Consider the following 9,252-nt stretch of genomic DNA (forward strand, 5'->3'; position numbering starts at 1 on the left):
CCCCGCCAACAAGACAAGCTGCTGGTCAAGCTTTGGGGGCATCTTTGGCCAAAGGTGAGTGGAGCTAAGAGAACGCATCACTGGCGCTTATTAGACCATCGTGTGCTTTGTTCTCGTGGAGGGTCACAGCTCTGCAGACCGTGGGCAGGACGAGGCCGCGACTGGCACTGGTCCCACGTGAGGAGCTGCCTGGGGGTGCAGCCCCTCCTCCCACAGCATCGGCGTCTGCTGTGTGACAACAGTTCTGAAGAAGCAGATGGAGAAAAGCACTTCCAAACTCAGCAGGTGCCCCTGGGGTTGCCAGGTCCCCGCAGCTGCGCAGGCCGGTGGTGTGGCGGGCTTGCCTCTCGCCTCTCAGTGGAGCTGTCCTGGGCCCAGGCCCACGTGGGCTCCTAGCAGCTTCAGAGCCGCAGCGTGGATTCTGCCGCTGAGAGAAGAGGCTGCGGTGCTGGCTGCTCTCCTCGCAGCCACTCACCGCTAGTCAGTGCCCGGCTCCGTCATGCATTGGGTCCCCCGGGACTAATCCCTCATCCCGGCCGCCCTGCGCCTTCAGTGCTGTATGTACTGGCAGCCCCTTCTCAGCGAGGGAAGCTGAGGTGAGCAGACATCGAGGAACCTGTCGAAGGAGCACAGGGCTCTCCGCGTGTCTCCTTCCCCGCAACCAAAAAGCAGACAAGCTGGGCCCAGCTGCTGCCTCACAATGTGTCCTGAGCTGGGACTCAGGCCTTTGCAGAGAAAATCAAGCTATAGTGAGGCCACTAGGGTGGGCCCTGGTGCGATGTCCAAAGGAGAGATTTGGACCAAGACAGCAGGAGGGGAGGCGGCCGTGAGAGGAGGGGCTGCTGCAGCCCCGGCTCCGAGGGTGCTGGACACCCAGAGGCAGGAAGGCTGCGGGGTCCTGCACGGGAGCGGTCCGGGCGGGGCTGACACCGCCATCGGGGACATCAGCCTCCAGCACCGAGACACAATAAGCCGCACAGAGAGTTGGGGTCAGAGCTAAGTCTCTGGTGAGGAGCCCGGGCTCCTCACCCCACTGCACAGGGTGGCAGGGGGGACAGTGCAGCTCAGCGCCAGCACCCGGGCAGCTCACGGTCCTGGGGGTGGAGGTGGTTAGCTGAGAACTCCACAAAGATGGAATAGGCTCCATTTACCAGCTCCTATGAAATATTCCGAGAATCCTGGCTGGTGTGCTCAGTGGGTAGAGCATCATCCCGTGCACCAGGAGGTTGCCCGTTCGATTCCTTGTCAGGGCACACGCCCGCGTCACAGGCTGGATCACTGGTAGGGGGCGTGCAGGAGGCAGCCAATCAATGATTCTCTCTCATCATTGATGTTTCTATCCCTCTCTCCCTCTTCCTTCCTCTTTCTCTAAAAATCAATAAAAAATCTTTAAAAAAAATATTCTGAGTAGGTTAAAAGATACAAACACAATGCAATATACAGATGAAACCCCTATAAATTTAATAAAACCTATATAATTTTATTAACCACTGTCAATCCAATAAATTTAATTTAAAAAAACCTATTGTTTTCCTACATAAAATAAATAAATAGAATACAACATACAAAGAAAAATGGAAAACATCTCCCACAGAGCGAAGCCATGCCTGAGGCCCCAGCGAGAAGCGACAGAGCAGGATGCCACGTGCGCGCCCTCAGTGAGGGGACAGTGCTGCTGTTTTCTTTTTCTAACCATCTTTCACTCGGGGGCACTGAGCCTATCGCATTCCATCGAGAAGTGAATCACTTCGCTCTTCTTGCCAAGCAGAGGAAGGCTAGGGGCGAAATACCCTCCCAGGTGGCAGGTGAGAGGCCCTCCTCAAACCTGCCCCCCCACCTGGCCACACCCAGGGTTGGCTCTGGGTCCCAGACCAGGCACAGTGTGACCTCGAAGCCCTGCCCCAGGAGTAGACCCTGCCCCACTGATCTTAAACAGTCCCCCAAAAAACAGGCATGGTGAACTGGGGCTGCGGGTACACAGCAATGTCAGCTGCTACTCGTGGAGCCTAACAAATATGCATTAAGCACCTGTGGAGTGCAAAGGCGAATACATGATTCCCTACTAGCCGGTGGCCTGGGCACACACAGTGACACCCTGGCACTCTGGTCTGCTCCTCTGTGCCCTGCGGGCTCTAGGTCTCTGATGAAAGCAGCGCCGAGCACAGTGCTGTGCACAACGTAGAACACCAGTCAGGTCAGCCCCACACACGGCCATCAGCCGCTGTGCAGGTCCTGACACTGGGCGTGCGAACAGCCAGCATGAAGGCTGTGGGTGAGCAACGCCCGGACAAAGCTCTCCGTTCCTCCCAAAGCCAGGCGCTGGCTGCCCTGCGCCAGCCTCGCTGCAGGCCGTTGGCCCGCACCCCTGTGCACAGCCCGCCCTGCGTGCTGGGACCAGCCTACCTCAGTCAGAGGGAGCTTAGGGGCCCCAGGCTGTTGGCTCAGCCAGGCTCGGTCGCCCCGTCGGGCTGGGGCCTGCAGGAGCAGCTCCGGCAGGTTCCCAGGTGGAAGGGGGAGGGGGAGGTCAGAGGCCAGGTGCTGGAGGTGGTGGCATCCACAGAGGCAAGGGGTCAGGTGCAGAGCAGGTGGGTGGGAACAGGAGGGAATCTGAGGTGGTGACATGGCCTGTTCCACAGACATCCAGGGCACCTGCCTGGCCCGGCCTGTGGGCAGAGCCCTGAGGCAGCAGGCTGTCCCCACAGACCCTGGTTCTGGTGACCAAGCCCTCGCCTTCTTCCTATGCCCAGCTCCACCAGGCACCCAGTTTCATAAAAGGAGACAGAGGAACTGATGAAGTCCTTTCTATGCTCTCGGCACTGGGTTTAATACACAACACAGCCTTTCCATGTAAAGTCCCAAGCCACCAAGCGTGTCACTCTGCACTGAGGGGCAGCGAGCTGCGTCCCGTGGCGAGAGAGGAAGAGCCGGACTCCACCCGGAGGGCCTCAGCCCCGAGCCCTGCTCCTGCTCCTGCTCCCGAAACCTCCTGCCCTGGATGGAATGGACGCAAGTGGCCTGGCCTCTGTCGTCTGCTTCTAGAACCTCCCCAACTTGTCCAGGGACTTGAGGCCTGTCTCTGAGTGACACCTCTCCCCCCTGGTCAGTCTTCATCCCACGGAGCCCTGGTCCTCACAACGTCTTTCAGAACTAGATGCTCAGCCCGGCCGGTGTGGCTCAGTGGTTGAGCCTCGACCTATGAACCAAGAGGTCACGGTTCAATTCCCAGTCAGGGCACATGCCCAGGTTGTGGGCTTGGTCCCTAGTGGGGGGCATGTAGGAGGCAGGGGATCAATGATTCTCTCTTATCATTGATGTTTCTAGCTCTCTCTGTCTCCCTTCCTCTCTGAGATCAATATATATATATATATATATATATATTTTAAATTTGTGGGGTTTTTTAAGAAAAAAGAAGTGGATGCTCAGATTGGGCTGCAGAGCTGGGAGGTCTGAGCGAGGGCCCTGGGAACTCCCGGTTCAAAGTGCAGCAGGCGGGGCACCCAGCCCGCCAGAGGCGCTGGCCCCCCAGCAGGCGGAGTCTCTGCTCCGGACGTGGTCAGGGACTGAGTGGCCGCCTCCTGAGCGGACGATGCTTTTCATCTTCAGAGAAGGTCTTGGCCACACAAAGCCACTTAAATGCTCTGTTACCAGCCAGCGCAGTGACCAGTCACTCCATGGTCCATGGCGGTCCCTCTAGTGGACAAAGCCCGGACATGGCCTTGCAGCTACGGGACCCAGGCCTGGCCCAGGCCTGTCACGCTCCACCCTCAGCTGCGGCTTCAGCCATCCTGTCCATGGGCCCCAGGCCCAGAGGCCCGTCCCAGACACCACCTTCCCAGCCAGCACAGGCCCTGAAGTGCCAGGCAGGACTGTCCCCGGGTTACCACGCTCAGCGGCCCCAGCCTCTGCGAGTCACAGCTGAGTTTTGTCCCTGCGACACCAAGGCCACACACAGCGGGCACAGGAGCCAGGGCTCGCCCAGGCCTGCGCTTCCTCCCAACAGCAGAGCCACTGCACTCCGTTCCCGCAGGTCCTCCGACCGCCAGGGAAAGGAAGGTCTCAGCAGCCCTTCCTTGGAGCAGAGCTGCCCCCAGGGAGGGGCAGAGCATGGACAAGGCCTTGACCTCCCAGAGAGTGCGGAGACCCTTCAACACAGCCCCCCCGGGAGCGCCTCCCTCCCGGACAGGCAGCAAGCCGTCTGCCCTGCAGGCAGGGAGCGAGGACTACATGTGACCAGCACTGGGGCCCATCCCACATCTCCAGCCAGGCCTTTGTCCAGCTATCTGCCCTCCATTGCTCACACCTGGCTCTCTCCATGAGGTTGAGAGGAGGGAAGGAGGCACCCAAAGTGATGGGCGGTGGGGTGGCATCCATGGCACCACCGGCTTCCTCGCCTGCCCGGCAGCCACCCAGATGGAGACATTCTGTCTCTCCGCGGTGCCCTGTGGGCCTGCTCTCCACGGCAGCAGAAGGTGTCCCAACTGTCTGGTCTCCTGTGGATCTCAGCCCAGGCCCCTCCTGATACTGCCCTGGGCCCCGTCTGCAGACGCTGCCGTGGCAGATCTGCGTGTGGCGTGGGCAGGGTTCTCAGGGGCCAGGAGACTGCCAGCGCTTGCTGCGTGGAGGCGCCGCCGCCATGTGCTCTGAGTGGGACCTGCCCTTGCACAGCTACGTGATGTGTTTGCAGGACACATCCAACTTTCCTGTTTCGTCTCGGAGTCACAGAGGGCTGCGGGCTTCCACGCTGCGCAGTGACGTGGGAGGGAGGTGCCCTCGGCTGCACACCCCAGATGGACAGCACCTGCTGGGGAAGAAGTCGCCGAGGGAGGCGGGCGACCCACAGCCTTCCGCCAGGCCACAGGGAGAGCACGCCTGAGACCCGCCTCTGCCTCGTGCACATACAGACATTTAAACTAAACTCACCTATTGTCAAGCAAGGACACAAATGTCCTGTCCTATGGGTGGGCTCCAGACATGCCTCGCTCTCCGTTCTCGGAGGAACTCTGACAACCACCTGGTGGGAACTATTCAGTGCAGACAAAAGCCAGGCCAGTGTTCGGCCACTAGAATCCCCGGGACCTGGGCTGGACACAGGGTGGCCCCGGGGCGGTTCTCAGGTCGTGTCTGTGCAAGAACGGGGGTGCTCTGAGGTACTCGGGCCACGCCTTTAGGATGCCTTTAGTCTCAGCAGTAAGAGCCCATACCTGAACCATCACGCACGATTATAGTCACTGTTTTCACCAAAAAAAAAGAAACCACTCTGACCTTCAGGTGGCTGTCGATTTGGGACAGACGAGGTGACAGGGCACCTCCTCCCGGCGGGGCTGACGTCTGCAGCAGCTGGGCAGTGGCACGTGGAGTCACAGGCAGACTTCCAGGACACTGAGGCGCAGGGAAGGCTCTACCTGCCCTCCCCCCGGGGCTGCAGAGGCACAGACAGGAGCGAGGAGCCTCCTGCTGCAGCTATCATATGACAAAGGAAGGTCGCTATCATACGATAAAGGAAGGCATGCGACAAAGGAAGACCACAGCCCGTTCAGAGCGCAGGAGAGATCACAGAAGCGTGACAACCAACGCAGCGGGTCACCTGGGTTCTTTCCGCTCTGATGGCATTACTGGGGCAGTGGGCACACCTGTGCAAGGTCTGTGCATAAGAGACGACACCGTGCGGATGCCCTGACTGCAGCCACCACGCTGCGGTTCCACAGAAGTCCTTGTCTTTGGGGATGTCGTAACCTACTTAGGAATAAAGGGCATGCCTACAACTTACTCTTAAGTGGTTCAGAAAAAAAAATCGCGCACACATCTGGGGAATCTAGGTGAATGATGTGAAAATTCTTTTTGCCATTCTTATAAGTTTCCTCTAAATGTAAAATTATGTCAAAATAATGTTTAAGTTAAAAACACAGCCCCTAATGCCACCCACAGCTGGCTGGCTTCCTCATCAGCTCACAGGCCTGGGTCCCTCCCCCAGCCCCAGGCCTTTCACACCCCTGGGCACCCACGGAGGGCAACCACACAGGCCTGCTGCCAGGTCCAGGGACCCCTGGACTCGGCAGCTGCTTTCAGGGGGACTCACTCTCTGAAATTCCCGGGCGCTTAAAGCAGGAGGCAGGACCCTTCCTCTTGGCTCCCTGCCAGCAGCACCTGGGAAGGAGCCACTAAACTCACCCCTAGCCTTGCCCACCTCGTCTACCCCCAAGGCTTGAGGGACAGGGAGGAGAACTGAGTCAGGAGCCCTGGGAGCTGCCTGCCCCCTTCGTGTCGGGCTTCTTCGTGGGCCCGAGCCATGCTTTTGTGGAGATAAGTCACGAGCACTCGGATGAGAGCCTGCACAGACTCCATGCTCAGAGCTGGCTGCAGCAAGAGTCAGCCACCGTCACTCAGTCTTGGCAAAAACTCAAGGGCAGGAGATGCGGGGGAAGGTCTCATGGTAGAAAGAAGGAAGGCTCTGGTGTGCCTTGGCAGAAGGCTGCAGGGGCTCCTTGGATGGGGACATTCCATGCGCTTGGTTGGCTTTCTCTAGCTGGTCCTCTGCCGGAAGCCGGTCCATCCTTGCTGCTTGACACAGTCGCTGCAGGAAAGAAACATCTGCACAGCATATGTTTCAAGGGACCTGGCGTATATAGCATACTGTTCTTAATATGTTTGCTCCCCTTAGCGCTATGTGTTTTAACCAAGGTCACCTCTCCGAGAAAGGTTGTTTCCCCAGGTAGGGATTTTTCCCTGAAGTTAGGGAGGGGATAAAACCCCTTAACTAAGTGCCAGGCAGGTAGTTAATCACTTTAACTACGAACAATCACGCTTAAGCTACATAATCTTTACTCCCTGGAATGGAGATAAGAAACGCCCTAACCTTTGCAATAGAAATTGACAGGATTAAAATCAACTGGTATAAATACAGATGTAACAAGACAATAAATACCAGAACTTCGCTGGAGATCCTGACCAGAACTTGGCTGGAGATCCTGGCTAGGCTGCTGATCAACTGAAAGCTGTCTCCGTGTCATTCCTTCTTTGCCGACTCCGTCCACACCTTTGGGGACCCCTGGACCTGCTGGGTTTGGACCCCAGCATCTGGCGCCTGAACAGGGACCCCAGCAGTCCTCAGTTGGAAGCTGGAGCAAAAATTAAGGGAGATGCCAGTTATTAGTCAAACCCTGGGCCTCTGTGGCTGACAGTTACCCTCAGGGGTTGCTGCTTGGCTGTCTGGCCTGGCTGGCCCCTGCAGGGCTGGCGTGCCGATGGCAGGTGGGTCACTGCGGAGGTTGGCAGCGTCCTGCTCTCAGGGATGCTGTGGCCATTGTCCATTTGTATTCAGTCTCTCAGCTTCTAAGACCAAAGACCTGCCAGTACCCACTGATCTCAAGTCCCAAACTTCACCCCATCCTGAAAGGCCTGTATGGAACGAGGAGGACCAGTTCTCGGCGGGTGCCCACAGGTGTGTTCTGATGTGTTTTTGAGCCTTCAGTTCTCAGGCCATAGTCACAGGTGTGTGTGCAAGGGGCCCTGGGCATTTCCTCAGCAGCAGCATTTCTCAGCCTCCGGAGCTGCCACTGCCCCAGCAGCTCAGCCCAGCCCAGGCTGCAGCCCTCTGCCCAGGCCTCCCAATGGCATATGCTCTCTAAAACACGCCCCGGTACTGGTGGCTCACTGTTTTCACCAGCCAGCACTGCAGCCCTGCTCCCTGCCAACACACTGGCCCGTCCTCAGGGGGCAGGCCCCGGCTTGGCTGGGAAGGCACAGCCGCCGGCTGCAGCGAGGAGAGTGGAGATACGGAGTATAGAAGTGGAGTCACTTTAACCAAGCTCTTAAATTATTAACATTATGAAGACTAAGGCGTGAGCAAATGATTCTGTTCTTGTGCAAACTGGCCTGGAACTTAAGCTTTTGAACACTCTAATAGCATGTCAATGCCTGGCCACACGCCAGGCTTCCCGATAACCCTCTGGTTGCCCCAGAGGCCTCAGACCACCTGACATCCACTATCCAGACCCTGGGAGGCGACCAGAGCTCCTGGACCCATTGTCCAGACTGCCAGACATCTAACTGATAACCATCCTGGACAACCTAGGACTCAGGATACAGGCCTGACCACTCTCAAGAATGGGCTTTTTCCTATAAGAACGTGTAACTAACTTTTCTGGGTTTGGACCTAGCTGTATTCCCAGTTTGCAAACTCTAAGAGCCTTGAATGAATAATCTTTATCATTATTTCTAGTACAGCTTGCAGGCCGTTTCTGCATTCTTGCAACAACAGGAAGGTTTTCTGGAGAGCAGAGTTTGGGGAAGTTTTTGTGCTGTGGTTGTTGTGGCTGCTGCTTTTAGTCATTCAGAGTTTGAAATAGGATCCTCAGAATCACCTTCCATGCCCTCCCTTTCCCAGCAGTAAACTGCGCCCCACTTCTCCCAAGCCACGCTCCGGCGGCAGGGGTAGAAAGTGCATCTGTGGAGCGGATGCACACTGCAACCCAGACCAACCTCCAAGGTTGAGCAGCCTTGACATTTGCTCCATCAATCCTACATGCGAGAAACTTCACATTTCTTAATGTTTCCACACCAAGTTAAATCTGTACCTTCCTAGAGCTGATGACAAATTCCATCTCAGTCAAGTCAGAGTCCAACAAGAATCCAGAGGAAGGACCTCACCACCCTTTTCTTCACTCTCTGCCCAGAAGCCACATGAAAAACCCTCTCCACAGATGAGCCCCAAAGACACTGATTATTCCCAAGACCACCCTTCTCATCTGAGCCGCCAGGAGGCCTCATCCCCAACACTTTGGCAGGTGGCTCTGAAAAAAGTCTTCCTCTGAAGCTTTCCTTATAAACTTGGGGAAGGGGAAGGAGCAGAGGCAGGCAGGGATGGAGACTAGAGAAAACAGGAAGGCAGGAGGTGAAATCCTTACCACCCCCCAGAGTAATCAGGAAAGTTAATTATATTCTCACTAGAGGCTCAGTGCACAAAAATTCGTGCAATCGGGGGTGGGGGGGTCCCTCAGCCTGGCCTGTGCCCTATCACATCCCTCGGGGGATGTCCACCTGCCAGCTTAGGCAAGCTTCCCAGGGGATCGGGCCTAAGCTGTCAGTCAGACATCCCTCTAGCAGCCCAGGAGCCCTCGGGGGATGTCCACCTGCCGGCTTAGGCCTGCTCCCTGGGGAATCAGGCCTAAGCTGACAGTCAGATATTCCTCTGGCAGCCAGGAGCCCTTAGGGGATGTCCAACTGACAGCCACAGTTGGACATCCTTAGTGCTGC

The sequence above is a fragment of the Myotis brandtii genome, unplaced genomic scaffold (assembly GCF_000412655.1).
Source record: "Myotis brandtii unplaced genomic scaffold, ASM41265v1 scaffold281, whole genome shotgun sequence".
Taxonomy (NCBI): domain Eukaryota; kingdom Metazoa; phylum Chordata; class Mammalia; order Chiroptera; family Vespertilionidae; genus Myotis; species Myotis brandtii.